The sequence below is a fragment of the Lactuca serriola genome, chromosome 5, assembly GCF_051521515.1.
Source record: "Lactuca serriola cultivar US96UC23 chromosome 5, Lser_US96UC23_V15, whole genome shotgun sequence".
Taxonomy (NCBI): Eukaryota; Viridiplantae; Streptophyta; class Magnoliopsida; order Asterales; family Asteraceae; genus Lactuca; species Lactuca serriola.
Window position 1 is genome coordinate 211,697,622 of NC_136412.1, and position 15,593 is coordinate 211,713,214.

The following is a 15,593-nucleotide window of genomic DNA, read 5'->3' on the forward strand; positions in this document are numbered from 1 at the left end:
ATTAAATGGGAAGGATCATGAGGATGCCTACGGACACATTAAAGACGTGCTGGACATTGCAAATTATTTCAATGTCCCAAATGTACACGTAATTCGGCGTTACTAAACATGCTTCCAGTCACCTTTAAAGGATGAGCAAAGGATCGGCTAAAGTCACTACCATCTGGAGTGATCACAACATGGGTCAACCATCAAAATGAATTCATTCAACAATTCATCAATCCTATGAAAATAGCTAAGTTGAAGAATAAATTCCAAAACCTCTAACAATTAAATGGGGAATATTTATATGAAGCATGTGAACATTACAAGGGATTACTTTGCAATTGTCCACAACTTGGTCAAAACATGCAACAAGAAGTCTCCAACTTTTACAATGGCATCAATTTGTTCACTCTCCATCTTCTTGATTCTCAAGGACAAATGAAAAAGAAGGTTCTAACAATCAACAAGTCCTTAATAGAGGAATTCACCAAACACTCAAGATTATATTACATCCCTCGTGATGATGTCACAAGAGGAAAAGCTAATAGAGATGAAGGACAGGAAAATGTTGCCTTAATAATTGCAAAGCTAGATCCCATGGATAAAAGGATCACGAAGATGGGACAATTCATTAACGCGATGCAAGTTGGCTATGACAACTGTCACGGACCACATCTAACCATGGATTATGATCTAGATGATAACAGGAACAGGAAAGCATGAGTATGATATTCAAGTAGTGACCAGTATGAGCCCTATAAAGAATATACAAAACAAAAAGAAGAGAAATACCGAAAAAAGGGAGAGGCTCTTTCCAAAATTAGTAAGCACCACTCAAGAAAGAAATCGATATTGAATCGGAGTTAGCTAGGTTTCTAGAAGCTAATGAGAAAAGGCATAATGAAAATAATGCTACATTAAGAAATCAAAAAGAATCTGTATCGAACATAGAGACTCAAGTTGGAAAATTGTCAAAAGTTGTGCAAGAGTGTTTAATTGCTAGTAATTTCGATCCAAAACGGTAACTACATATGATGGCGAAATCTACTGACGAAGAAAATATTTTTGATCCTATGATTATCCTCGAAGCAACCATAGAGCAACCCGATCGACAACCAAAAAAAGTGGATGAAAAAAAAGAAATTGGGCTCTCCTTAGTTTTGCAAAACTTCACTTGTTATGCCTTATCATCTGCCAATTCCTTATCTGCCCCAGGCAAGATAGAATCTTTTGGAGAAAGCTCACAAAAGGTTTATTGAGCTAGTAAAGGGAATAATGATTAACACTCCATTCATCGAGGCAATTGCAAAAAATGCAAGGATATTCAAAATTATTTAAATTCCTTATGAGTACTCAAGTAGAATTAGAGAAGATGTGTAAGGTTGTTCTAAATGAACGATGTTCAACGGTTTTCATGGTAGGGATGCGAATAAAGATGGCAGACCTGAGATGCCTCACGTAGTCGTGTGAATTTTGAAATGTAACAAAGACCTATGCTTTGGCTAATTTTGAAGCTGACATCAACTTGATGCCATATTTGTTCTACGAAAAGCTGAATTTACTAGAACTGAAGAACGCAAAAATGACAATCCATAAGGCGGATCGATATGTCAGTTATCCGCATGGCGTTATTAAAAAGTTTTTGGTAAAAATTGGAAAATTCATTTTTACAAATGACTTTGTGGTCTTAGAAATGAAAGAAGATGAAGAAGTACCTATCATCCTTGGATGTCCAATACTCAATACCGCAAGAGCTTTAGTCAACATGTGCGAGTCTAAACTTACATTACGAGTGGGTAATGAAGAAATTACTTTGGGAGCAAAATGAGACAATAAATCATTGCGTGTGAGAAAAGATGAATTATGCTTTATGGATGGGGTGATTGAGGAACTCTAAAAAAAGTATGACATGGTGTTAGAAGAAGAGAGAGTTTATGAAAGTCTAGAATTGCAAAAGATGATGGAAGAAGAGCTTTTACCTTTGGACAAGCCTTTGCCAAAGGAAGAGGAATCGAGGAAAGGAGTGAGATGTAGCACGCCTAGAGCATCAATTCCTAAATTTTTTTAAGTGTTTTCCTATACAAACCCTCAAGCTCGTGTCAAGGAGGCAAGTGTAGATGAAGATCCTGGTGATGAAGAGGAATATGTGAAAAATAAGGACGAAGTGGTTGTGCAAAGTAAAGTAGTGAAACGAAAGCAAAATCCAACCAAGAAACCAAGGAAGAAAGAGAATGCAAAGAATGTGTACAAAAGAAGGGTTGCGATGTACAAAAAAAAAGAGACTTGAATTAAAGGAGAATACGTAGATTCTGCTCCCAACCGGCACAACATAGAGTGGGAAGGAGTTCGACCCTTGAAGCTTACAAAAGAAGCGTTTTAGGGAGGCAACCCAATTTTGGTTTGCATTTTCTTTCCTTTTATTTTTAGTTTTATTGTTTATTTTCATTTTTAATTTTTCTAGCAGTAGCCACTCGCTCGTTCTCTATTTTTAATCAAGTGTGGGGTTCAAAGTGTATCTTGGTAAATGTTTTTATTAAATAATAAAGAAAAAAATGATTTTTCAAAATTAAACGATATCACGATGTGGAGAATTCTTGTTCATGATGTGCGATTTTTGATGAACCCGATTCTAGCACGTGTTTCTAATTTCACAACATAGCCATTCATTTTTCACAACATGAAGAAAGGGGGGGGGGGGGGGGGGGGGGAGGGGGGCGGGGGGGGGGGGGGGGGGATATTAGTAAATACCCTAAAATAATCTTTGTGAGAAATCACTTTCTCCAAACTTGACGACATGCATATTTCTTTTGCCCTTATACTTGCATCTTCCGCTAGAATGTCATTTATCTATTTAACTTAATTTTTCTATTGAACTTCGAGGTAATATTTCATTTATCTATTGAACTTAATTTTTCTGAATTTATATGCTTTGAACACTAGGTGCCTTTTTATGTTTAGGTTTGTCAAAATTTTGAATTTTCACAGAGAAATCATGTTTACATGTTTGATAAATATATCTAAAAGGAGTATATACTGAACCCTGTGCATTTTGTGGAATAAATACGGTCAAAAACAGGTTCCGATTACCAGAAGTGCCTCTAGACCGTCGTCACTGACGTGACGAGTCTTTTGTTATGTCATGAAAAATGGGTATATAGAACTGATTTTTCTGTTTTGCTAAATCGTTGTGTCTTTGTTTTGTGGTTAGTTTGCTATTTGTTTTACTGTAATATGGGTCAAAGAAGACAACACCAATAACCACAAGGAGATGTTTCAAACGTACACCCATTTTACCAATTCCTATAAGATATTTCGCAAGATGTGTTATAAAATTTCAACAACCATTTAGCAACAACCACAAGGAGATGTTTCAAACCTACACCCATTTTAGCAATTCCTGTAAGATATTTCGCAAGATGTTTTATGAACTTACAACAACCATTTTGTATGGCTACATAATAGGGATTTTGTTGTTGCACCTGTTATTGATTGGGCATGGTTAAGAAGTGTTGATATTATGGATCGGTGGAGCAACATTTAGTAAAGGTATATCCGGAAACTGATTTTTCATTCACATGCAATGGGTGGAGGATTTTTTTTCCATTCAAGAACCTATTTATAGGAAATTATCGGTGGTGTTCTTTGTCACCATTGACTTTGAAAAAAATATGGAGGATCCAAAATATGGAAGAGCTCTAGCATTTTGACTTGGTGAAGAATACCAAAAATGTAGCTTGGTTAAATTTGTGTGGAGAATGGCTTTATTTGGAAGGAATAAAGTAATGTTTGCATGATTTTCTTTGTTTTTACATGTTACTTCTCATGATCACGAATAGGATGGATAACTCAAAGTATTCACAAGAAAGCCATATTAGATCTCCTGTTCACCGTTTCATCCACTGTCTCATCACCTTTAGAATCAACAATAAAGGACATGTTGATAGAATTTCGAGCCAAAACCTTTTCTATCTCTGGAGTATTATCACACCAAAGGTTTTTTGTAACCTTCCATATATGTTGGCATGATTTTGAGGAGAAAATTCGGTGTACTCAAGAATGGGAAGTATGATTACAGGAGGACATTTTATGACCTGACTTGCAAAATCGTATGGGATTTCGATCACGAGCATGGTTCATTCTTTGACTTGTATTCCGGGAAATGATCTCCCCATCCATTAATTAGATACGATCCGAGTGGTGGTAAACATTGTAGGTATATATGGGATATAAACGGATGACCCAGAGTTACCAATAGATGATGTAGAGGAGTCGAGGGCATGAAGGCGACATAATGTATGAGCAATAAGTGGAAAACAAGCGTAACCACCACCCGATGTACCCATTGGAGTAGCCGACTCACTCCAAAACCAGGTCGATACATATTTGGATAATATTCATGGTGGTGTGAACTATATTGATCAATTTATTAACGGGCTATTCTCCCACTTACACGTTGAGTACCCAAAACATTTTCCACAACAATTGCCATATATTCCGACATGGCAAGAGTTGTGGTCGTTTGGTGGAGAGTATGGAGTCGAGACGAGTGGGGCGTGATAGGAGGACGATGAGTGAAGTTTTATCCTTTTTAGTTTTTATTTTTATGTTTGATGTGATGTAACATTCCATTTTCGCAACAAAAAATTTTCATATTTACTAAGCTAAAACTTCAAAATTATAAATCCTTTTTAAGAAAACCATTTATTCCAAATTACATTTGTCGAAAGTCAGAGTAATCTAATAAATGTAGAATCCTCAATGTTGCTAATTAGTGTGTACGATCACGCCTTTGCCTTCCCACAATCACAAAAGAAACCTAAAAAAATATAAACAACTACATAAGCACAACGCTTATTGAGTTCCCCGAAAATACCACACACTACAAAACATAAATATAACATACATAATGGGTTTGTAGGTCTGCTGCCTCAACCCAACCACTTCTCGGGTTTGTTGTCCTGCTCCCTCAACCCAACTACTTTTCAGGTTTACTGGCTTGCTGCCTCAACCCAACCGTTACTTAGGTTTGTTGACCTGCTACCTCAACCCAACACTACAAGAAAAAGACCCTTTTACGACGCACAAACCACGACACTCGTTGATTTATGTTATGCAAAAAAGACTGACATTAAAAAAGTGTCATCTCAACTAAAAATTTAAGGATAAGGACACGCATTATTGCATGACCTTAAATTAGTGTCTAATGTAAAAAAAATTAAAAACATGGAGGGCACTTTATTTAAAATGTGTGTCATCTGTGAATTTCGTTTTATATTTTTTTTTTAAGAAACGCACGCCTCTCTTGTTAAAATGAAGTCCCCAAAAATTTTAAACCTTGCTTTCTTCTCCTACATTCGTATCGATTTGTTCTCTAACATCTGCTCTCCTTCGTCTCCGCCCGTCACCCACCTCCACTACCTGTAACCCACACCGACTCTTGATGCCTCACACGACGATGATGTTCAGGCCCTCTCGACCAACCTTTAGATACCCCTAACACTCAATAAATGAATGATGCAGTAAACCCTAACACTCAAAAAATTAACTTCAACGATTCTACTCCAAAGCGTTCTTCTAAATACGAAAAATGCAGGAGCAAAGAACGATGCACTAACCCTATAAAACCCCTAATCATTGTATTTCCCCTTTTCCTTCCTCTGTCCCTTCCCGTCGATCATATAGCCCAAATAAACCTTTGAGTTGCTTGTACAAAGCCCAAATAAACCGGAATCCAGTGCTAATTTCTCAAATTCTTTCACAGTTCTTCCAATTTCCAAAATTTCAATTTCAACCATATCGAAATTTGAAAGCAACCAAAGAAGGGGTTTAGGGTTTTTGGGCTCAATCAAATTCCATGCTCGCTGCTAAAATATCTATGCACAAAAGCAACAATGAGCACAAACGTGAAGACCTTTAAACCTAGTATTCACAACCTTCCTTCCACCATAGCTTGGACTTCAAACCGTCACCCCTTCTCCATCCGCAGTGTAAATCATTCACAATTTGAATTCTAGTTATTAGAATTTGTTTAATTTAACAATTTTGACTTTCGCATTATATCTATGGAGATATCTCGTTCATCTTCAATATGGAAAAAAAGCTTCGTTTCGGATCCAAAGGGCACCAAATTAAGGTGGCCGGGTAGGGTCGGTGACAAAATGACCTATGTTTGACCACATTTGCTAAAGAATCCTGAAATCCCTATAGATGCCTGTTCAAATTTTGGGAATGAGGGTTCTCATATGAGAGGGGATTGGAAGAACTGATGAGAGGGTATTTGGATGATTTCAGAACTTCACCTCAACTACTCTAGTAAGTAGTACATGTAAACGAAATATTACTACTTTTTCTCACATTATATTATCAAAAGAAGCTTTAATTACAAATTTCTCCTTATTACTCTTTTAGGTAGTTTTAGCAACTTGGAACTCTGCTGTAGTTGTCTTCTTTGGGACATATATAGTAACCTACATTTTAAATTATTCATGTGACAATATTGTTGGATTAGTGTCTAAGTCCATAACTATTTTGGTATGTACTTGACCCGATTATGAGCATGGTCCTTTTGGGTTGCCTTCACCATAGCAATATGTAGGATGAATTAAGGAGAGAGAGGTTTAAATATGATTTATTAATATATTATGAGAATAATATATTAAAGGAGAAATCATATTGTTTAATTAATATTAGTCAAGAATTAATTAAGAGTTAATTTTGTGGCTAAAAGAGATTAATTAAACTTAGGGGACTGGACTACAATTATTGGATAATTAAGTTATTGGGCTAAGGAATGCTAAAGGAATAAGGGGTGAACGAATTTATGATGGAAGCCCATCATATTTTCGTCCATGGCCTTATCCAGAAGGTTCCATGGGCTGCTTAGAGTTTAAGTTGTCCATTAGGGTTTTGACTGAAACCCTAGCAGCCTACACAAGTATATAAAGGACCCCTTAGGCCCCAAAAACGTGGACAACTGATTCTCAAGGGTTTCTAGTAGTTTTTTGGGCAGCCTCTCTTCTTCTCCTCTTCATCCAAGTTCTATATGGTGTTTGTGACTGCATTAGAGGTGCAGCACTTGAGGCACTAAGCTTTTGAAGCCAATCCAAGCAAGGAATTGATTGTTATTGCTATATAACAATCAAAGGTAATTCTCTAAACCCTAATTCAGTACATAATATGTTAGATCTAAGTTTATTAGTCTTGGATTCAAAGCATGTACAATAGAGAAACCTAGATCCAAGCATTAGGGTTTGTATGAGCACACATGATTGTTCTTATGCATAAAACCCATCAGTGGTATCAGAGCCTTGATTGGTTTCAGTTGTATTTGATGCTTATATGTTTTATTTACTGAAAAAACGATTTTTGGCCTCTGCCCGACCTGACTCGGCGAGTCAGTGGATGAACTCGGCAAGTCTGTCTGACTCGGCGAGTCCAGTCCCTGACTCGGCGAGTCCAGGGGTCAGACAGAGGGATTTTCGGGTTTTTGCTGCTGTTTTGACTTGGACTTGATGCTTAATTTGTTTTATGAAGTTAAAATCCGAATTTTATCTTAATTAAGTGTTTATTCATGCCAAAACAATAGATAATTTCAAATCTTTTAAATATTGGTTGTTTATGTGATAAATATGGATTATTTAAAGTTATTTGGTAATTATCTAATGACTAAAATAAGATTAGGTCAAATATAGGTAATTATGAAATTAATTGTTTAATTTGAATTATTTGTTGTTTGATCCCTAATGTTTTGAAATGTCTCAAAACTTGCCCTCAAGTTTTGGAATTTAAAATTTGACTAAAAGTTTAATTTTGAAATGTTAAATTCTAAAACCCTAGTAATTTGAAAAGTTCAAATCACACCCTTATGGTTTTGTTAATTAATTAAAGTGTATAATTAAAAGTGATTTAATAAACCCATAAAGTTTTTGGTTTACATTTAATTAAATTAAAAGTATAATTTTACTAAATTAAACCACCTAGTATTTTAAAAGTGTAAAATACACCCTATACTATATATAACATTAAAAGTCTAATATTATATATATGTATGAGTAAAAGGTCAGTCTTACCGTTAGTAGGCCTCATTCACGAAGCTGGTCTATAAGGGGTGTTTAAGGAAATTGCCTATAAAATGGCGATTGAATGGGTATCCACTCTTACCCACCGCACTCTTGACTAGTGGAGGGTCGTTAGCCGAACGGGTAGGATAGGAAAGAAACCTTCCATTATAAGTATAATGAAGTACAAAGTAACTAAATGCCTTTTCAAATTCCCAAATCATAGTTACTTTAGGAAAAATGTGAAATTGTATGCTAATCCATAGAATTACACTTCGTACCCCTGTCAAACGTTAATGGAGCGTGTGTGGTTAACCGACACACTAATTTGGGGATGACATTGGTAGCGAAGGGTGACTCGATGTTTGTCATAGATCAATGGAGCGTGTGTGGATAACCGGCACATTGATTAGGTGATAGTAGCATTGGGTGCACCACGTGATTCGTATGGTTATTCACACCTTGTTTGTGATCCTCGGCATCCCAGTCACAAATAGTAGGGCATAATCGAGATTAAACATGCCATTGAAAAGTTCAATGAATCTCAAAAGATCTAGGAGTTTCAATTCATTTAAAACTTAATCTTCCTTTTTCGTTTTTCATGGTGGAAATTGGTAAATCGTCATTTACCAACCTTCAAATATTTTGCAACTAGATTACGACATCTCTTTTCTAGGTTGTAGAATATTGTGTTGGATCCTAGCTTGATGTTTCATTTGGGTGTTACATCAAGAATTCTAATCAACATAACTTGAATTTTCTCCCGTTTTGTAGATGTCTGAATCTTACAATGGTCTTCCCAAATCCTTTGGAACAAGCTTTCCAAATGAAGATGATGTTCCGAGATACGATCAAGGAAATGAGAGTCATGCTTCACTTCCTCCACCTCCTCCAATCGTTCTCCCTGACCCACAAGTTCAAAGGCTTGAAAAGTTCAAGCTCACTAAAGCCCTTTTGGCAAGTAAACACGAAGATGGGAAACCTGTGTGTGCACACGTCTTAGAGATGAAGTCACACATTGATAGGTTAAGCATGTTGGGTGTCGAGATTTCAAGCGAGTTGGCTGCTGACTGGGTTCTTCAGTCACTTCCTGAATCATATAGTGAGTTCGTTAGAGAGTACTATATGATGGATCACGACATGACCCTCATTAATCTCACCTATTTGCTTATAGCTGCTGAATCAGCAATGATTTGGCATGCTGGTCAAGCAAACTTGTCTGGTGAATCAAACTCCCAAACTTCAATGGACACTGGCAACATTGGAAGTGCAGAAAGAACTAAGTCTGTGATTGTCCGATGTTCTGTGCCAAAGGAGTCCATTTGCTTTTATTGCCAAGAGAAGGGGCATTGGAGACGAAGCTGCCCTAACTACCTGAGAGATCTAAGAGATGGGAGAGTCAAGACGTATGGCTCTACTTCAGGTAAAATTCATTATCTAACTCTTTTGAGTTCCTATTCTAGATTCTTAATACATGATGTGATAAGATTACATTTTGATGTTTTGTAGGATCGAAGAAAAGAGAGGAAGCTTGAGGGAAGAAGTGAGATGAATCTAATCATGAAGAAATGGATTTCGATCGCATTACTTGAAGAATGGATTCTTGAGCTACTACTTGGAGTTAGAATAGATTGTTAAGAAATATGTAATAACATAGTTTTTCAATTGAATTGCATTGTAAGGACAAATTTTTTCCGCAATAAAATGAATTTTGATTTTATCTTATTTATTTATCCTTGCGATGGCATGTATGAAAAAAATTGATGTTTGAATGTTTCTATTATTAGCAATAATGGATTTGATTCTTAATTAGGTTAATTGTGGAAGTGTCAAGAGTTTACCAAGTAAGGAGAGTTTCTCATCACCCAAGTTTCAATTGGACAGAAACTTGGAATCATGCAATGTGTATTGTATGATGAATGAAAAACTTTCACATTTGGGAAACTTAGACTAATTCTTTGACAAAGTGTCAATTGAAGGACTAGGAGATCAAGTACACGAGGTTGTGCGTTGATCAAGTCCACCACAAGAGTGACAAAGATATTCGTCATGATTTACTAAAGTTTAGTAAATATGATTATACTTATAAGATTAAGTGTAATTCTGAGTTGATTGAAAGAGTTTCAATGAATAGTAGAACGAATTAAGAAGAATCAAGTAGGCAGAAAGATAAAAGTTTCTCTTTTCTAAGAAGAAGGGAGAGTACCTTTTATTGTGTTTTATGATAAGTCTTAAAGATTAAGAATCATGTCTCAATAGATCCTCTAAGTGAGTCTTAGTGCAATTGCATGTCTAAGAAGAGGAATCAAGTATTGTAGAAATGGTTAAATCAATAAGTCAATCATACTTCGTTCCAATATTAAGTCTTAGAGTCAAGATTGTGACATTGAGTGAAAAGTCTTAAGTAGGTTTATAACACTCATCAAATGTGGAATTTGGAAAAGTTTTCTTATTCTTGCACATTTGAAATTCGAAAGTTATGCTGTCTTGGATAAGACAAAGACCAACTAGGACCAATTATGTGAAGTGTTTTGTCTTGATAAGAACTACACTAACTCTTGAATATTTTCTTTATGAAGAAATGTTTCTTGAAAAGAGAATCTTATATGTCAAGGAGTCAGTGAGAGTCTTAATGGTCTTGAAAGGTTTCAAGAACAAATCAAGAATATACCTTATCGATCATCACTAGCACACGACGTGAGGTTTCCAACCTATCGTGCTGACATTATTTTGTTTTTGTGCGATTCCAATTGAGTTAATTGTGTATGTGAGTTCTATGAGTTCTCATTTGAATTCATACTAGAGCCTTAGTCGATGGAAAGTACATTGATATGTAAGGACAAGTTACTAAACTACTTGGAAGACATGGTGGGCACTCGTGTTACCATAAGGAAATGCTTTCACTAAAAGACATTTTAAGAAGATAGTTCAGTCCATATGAGTTTGGATTTGTCGCAAACCTTGGTTTTGGCAAATTCACATGGATAGGAACTCATACACCATAAAATCTAAGTGTCATAAAATTCCCTCCTTCATGAAAATGACTGTGAGGAAATGCTTTCACTAAAAGAGATTTTAAGAAGATAGCGATTGTGAAAATTGTATTCTCAAAATTCGATTATGGTTACGGCATCCCTTTCCATAGTTCGAATTATGAGATTTGGCAACTAGCTTGAACATTTGGAACTTAGTAACATAAGTTATGAATTGGTTAAACACACATATGAGCTATCTAAGGCAAAGGTGTATAAGTTTAAGAAGCTTAGATAAAGGCTTATCGAAGCATCTGGTATTAGAAATATGAATTTCAGAAATTCAATAGGCATTGTTTTCTGAAAGTTCATTTGTTTTTTGAATACATGTCAAAGCTAGTGGGAGCATAAGTGTTATGCTTATATGATAATAATCATCATGATAGTGGGAGCATAAGTGTTATGCTTGTATGATTATTATGGCAAGTATTGCAAGTTAGCAATATTAATTATAGAAAAACAAAGATTCAATTTGCAAAGTTGCATGGGTTGAAAAGTTGTTTTAATATAATTAAGGGAGAGAATATTATACTTCGTTTCAAAATCTAAAGCTTAGATTGAGAAATTTTAATATTTTCAGTCAAAGGATACATTGTGTGTTCTTAAAATTCGATTATGATTACGGCATCTCTCTTCATAGATCGAATTGTGAGAACATGACACATAAAATATTATGGCAAAAGATTGGTAAAGTATCATATCTTTATGTGAGACATTATGCATCGTGTCCCATACGCTTCGGGTATAGGATCGATTCCAAATGCTATAATATTTTACCATTCTAAAATTTTCCAAATGTCTAGCGCATTAAGAGGGAAAAAGGACTAGAATGGATTTTGACTAAAATTATTAAACAACTATCAAAGGACGATCCAAAGTTCGCTGAGGATTGGTCGCTTGTGAGTAGTTGGAAGTATGGTATTGGATGGACCATATCGACATTATTATGAATAGATAAGATTCTATTAAGAATGAGCTGTCATATGGCAAATGTGGAAATGTTTCCATATTGGGAGTTGGATATTGAGATTCTATGCCTAGATTAGAAACTTTTATGCAAGAAGGATGTTCAAATGAATGTACTTTGAATGTGAGACTTCACGTCTATGGAATTGTCTTGTAACAATGTCCGATAGAGTACTTCAAAATTTCATTAGCCAAGTCTTGGTGACTTCTATGCTATGACTTTATGAAAGAATCGTTGCATAAGATGTTAGAATCTAGCATATTCTAGTAGTGGCGAGAACCTTGTGTTCTTACACTAACAATGGGGATTAAGGAATTGTGAAATGAGCATCATTGAAAAGGTTTTTCAATTGAACTATTTCACAAAGCATGGACCATAGGAAACAAAGTGTGCATGCTTAGAGCATGGGACAATTGTTGTTGTAATTCAAGTAATAAGTTGATTTTCTGAAACTGTAAACGATAATAATGAGTAATCAATATGATGGTTAAATAGAAGTGTTTTATTTACTCTCACAAGTTTGAGGCCATATAGGATTAAGTATTGTTGTTATGTTTCAATTTGCATGTTTTGACTTCCAGAATAACTAGGTTATTCAAACATCCACAGTCGGTCATACGTTAGGAGTAGGTATGAATAAAGACTGTCACGAATCTGTCTGTAGATTGTCTAAAGTGTTTAGACATAGCACGAGTTTGCTACAGAGTTCATGAGTGCTTTAATAAGATTAGAGTATTGGATTAAACCCACGCTCACTTGGATCACGAGTGATTAGTGAGACGATAATATTGTATATTCTTGAAACCGAGACATGTAAGTTGTTATTTGTTGGTCGGTTGCACATTGATAATAAGTAAACGCACCAGTAACTTGGTGTTATAAAACTTATTGTTGTGTGTGATTCGATCAGTAAATGCAAGCAAGCATTTGAGTCGAAGTTTATCCATTCCTTTTACCCAAAGTGGGATAAAAGCGATATATGTGGGCCTCTCGATGATTTAGTGATGACACCTAAGCGCTTGGCCAAGCCGGGACTAAGTTGATGTGTTCAATTGTAGTCTGTTATCAGTCGTCATAAATCAGAAGTCGGGAAACAGTATAGAGAGAATGATTAAAATTCATGTCTTATTTCTATACGATATCTTGAGAATGGAGGAATATATAATCCCTTATCTAGAGGACACACTATCTGATAAGATCAGAGTTGACAGCGGCTTTTGAAAGCTACGATTGCTGATCAGGTTCTGAAGTCATACGGAAAATAGTTATTAGACTTATCTAAGTGGGAGACTGTTGAATTAGTGTCTAAGTCCATAACTATTTTGGTATGTACTTGACCCGATTATGAGCATGGTTCTTTTGGGTTGCCTTCACCATAGCAATATGTAGGATGAATTAAGGAGAGAGAGGTTTAAATATGATTTATTAATATATTATGAGAATAATATATTAAAGGAGAAATCATATTGTTTAATTAATATTAGTCAAGAATTAATTAAGAGTTAATTTTGTGGTTAAAAGAGATTAATTAAACTTAGGGGACTGGACTGCAATTATTGGATAATTGAGTTGTTGGGCTAAGGAATGCTAAAGGAATAAGGGGTGAACGAAATTATGATGGAAGCCCATCATATTTTCGTCCAGGGCCTTATCCAGAAGGTTCCATGGGCTGCTTAGAGTTTAAGCTGTCCATTAGGGTTTTGACTAAAACCCTAGCAGCCTACACAAGTATATAAAGGACCCCTTAGGCCCCAAAAACGTGGACAACTGATTCTCTAGGGTTTCTAGTCGTTTTTTGGGCAGCCTCTCTTCTTCTCCTCTTCATCCAAGTTGTATATGGTGTTTGTGACTCCATTAGAGGTGCAGCACTTAAGGCACTAAGCTTTTGAAGCCAATCCAAGCAAGGAATTGATTGTTATTGCTATATAACAATCAAAGGTAATTCTCTAAACCCTAATTCAGTACATAATATGTTAGATCTAAGTTTATTAGTCTTGGATTCAAAGCATGTACAATAGAGAAACCTAGATCCAAGCATTAGGGTTTGTTTGAGCACACAGGATTGTTCTTATGCATAAAACCCATCAAATATAATATATGTATTTTGTTTATTATTAATTATCAAGATGTTCACAGTTTATCATGTTGCAATTGGGTAAGTGATAGACATCCTACTGCTAATTATATTCATAGGAGGGGAGGTTTCGTCCATAGGTTTTTCACAGTTTATCATGTTGCTTTCCATGCTTGAGCAGATTTTCAAGATGTTCAGGTAGCTATAATTCATTACAAATTTATAATCAAATATTCAATTACACAATATGCTTTGTTTAATTTTGTATGAAGTCATTTAAAGGCGGGGATGAGTCAGAAGAGCGTAAAAGTTGTTTTACTTGTATGTTTGCAAATGGGAAACGGACAACAGGATCCATTAAAGAAACTGCTACTAATGGTCAAAGAAACAGAAACCATGGAGAATCACCCAAGAAACTAATCACAAAACTTTATTATTCGCAACCAAACCTTCATAGTATTGTTGAAGAAAGAAGCATTAATCCAGAGTGATTTTTGTTTATTATGTTTTTCTGTATAATTTAAATATATCTTTGAACTTGGAAATAATTCAATGCAGACTAATTGTTGTTGATTATATTCTTCTGTATAATGTATAATTCATTATAAATTTATCTGTGATGTGGGCCGGCTCCATGAACTTGCTGCTTTGCAAGAGAAGGCATTAATTCATGCATTGTCTTATAAGTTGGAATTCAACAATTCTGCCTTTTTGTTGTATTGAGAAAACCAAAATACCCTTTTGGTGTGTAATATTTTTTGATTTGTTTATTTCCAGGAGTTGAGAGAGTAATCTACAGCACACGTTATGTTCACCAAATTGAGAATGAAGATGTGATAAAATCAATGTTGCCTTTTGCAGCATCTTTGGGTTTGCACCTGACAACACCATTTCCACAATGGCCTTGCCGAGGTCTGGCAGTTGTTGAAGGATGTAAGGCCATGTTTTTTTTAAATAACAAGAAAGCTTGATAATACTTTGAACGCAGTTTCAAAAAATGGAAAAGTTGAGAGTGTTGCAACAGGTGAAAAACTTGAAAATGTTGTGGAGACTGATAGTTCTTTGGAATCTTCAGCAGATGCTTCACTGGGACGGAAGAGATGTGCTTGGGTTACTGCTAATACCGATATGGCTCTCACTCTTAATACATGAGCTCTCTAACTAGCTTGGTATGTATTACTATTTTTCATTGGAGTGTGTAGATTGTTACAAATGACTGAATGAAACACAAGGGTACAAGGAACTCTCTATAAGAATATAGTTATCAAATTGCTTCTGATATTTTGATTAGCTTAAAACTATAGTTCAGGTATTTGTTTTGAGATGTTACAATGGATTAAATTGGTGTTCATAAGCATGTGAAGGTCTCTTAGACTTCTGATTATTGCTTATGTTTCAGTTGTTTATTCTCAAACATGGTTTATTACATAAAAGTCTTAGATTTTCAGGGTTATCATCTAAGAGTGTTGGTCTTCCTT

The 15,593-nt window shown here is 35.4% G+C and overlaps 1 non-coding gene across 1 annotated transcript; it reads right to left on the reverse strand.

The window, feature by feature from the left end:
* Nucleotides 1-237: 237 nt before the first annotated feature.
* On the reverse strand, nt 238-339 carry LOC145056150 (small nucleolar RNA R71). Its single transcript, XR_013685684.1, has one exon. It is a non-coding gene; the product is annotated as a small nucleolar RNA R71 (small nucleolar RNA).
* Between the last annotated feature and the right edge of the window lie 15,254 nt (nt 340-15,593).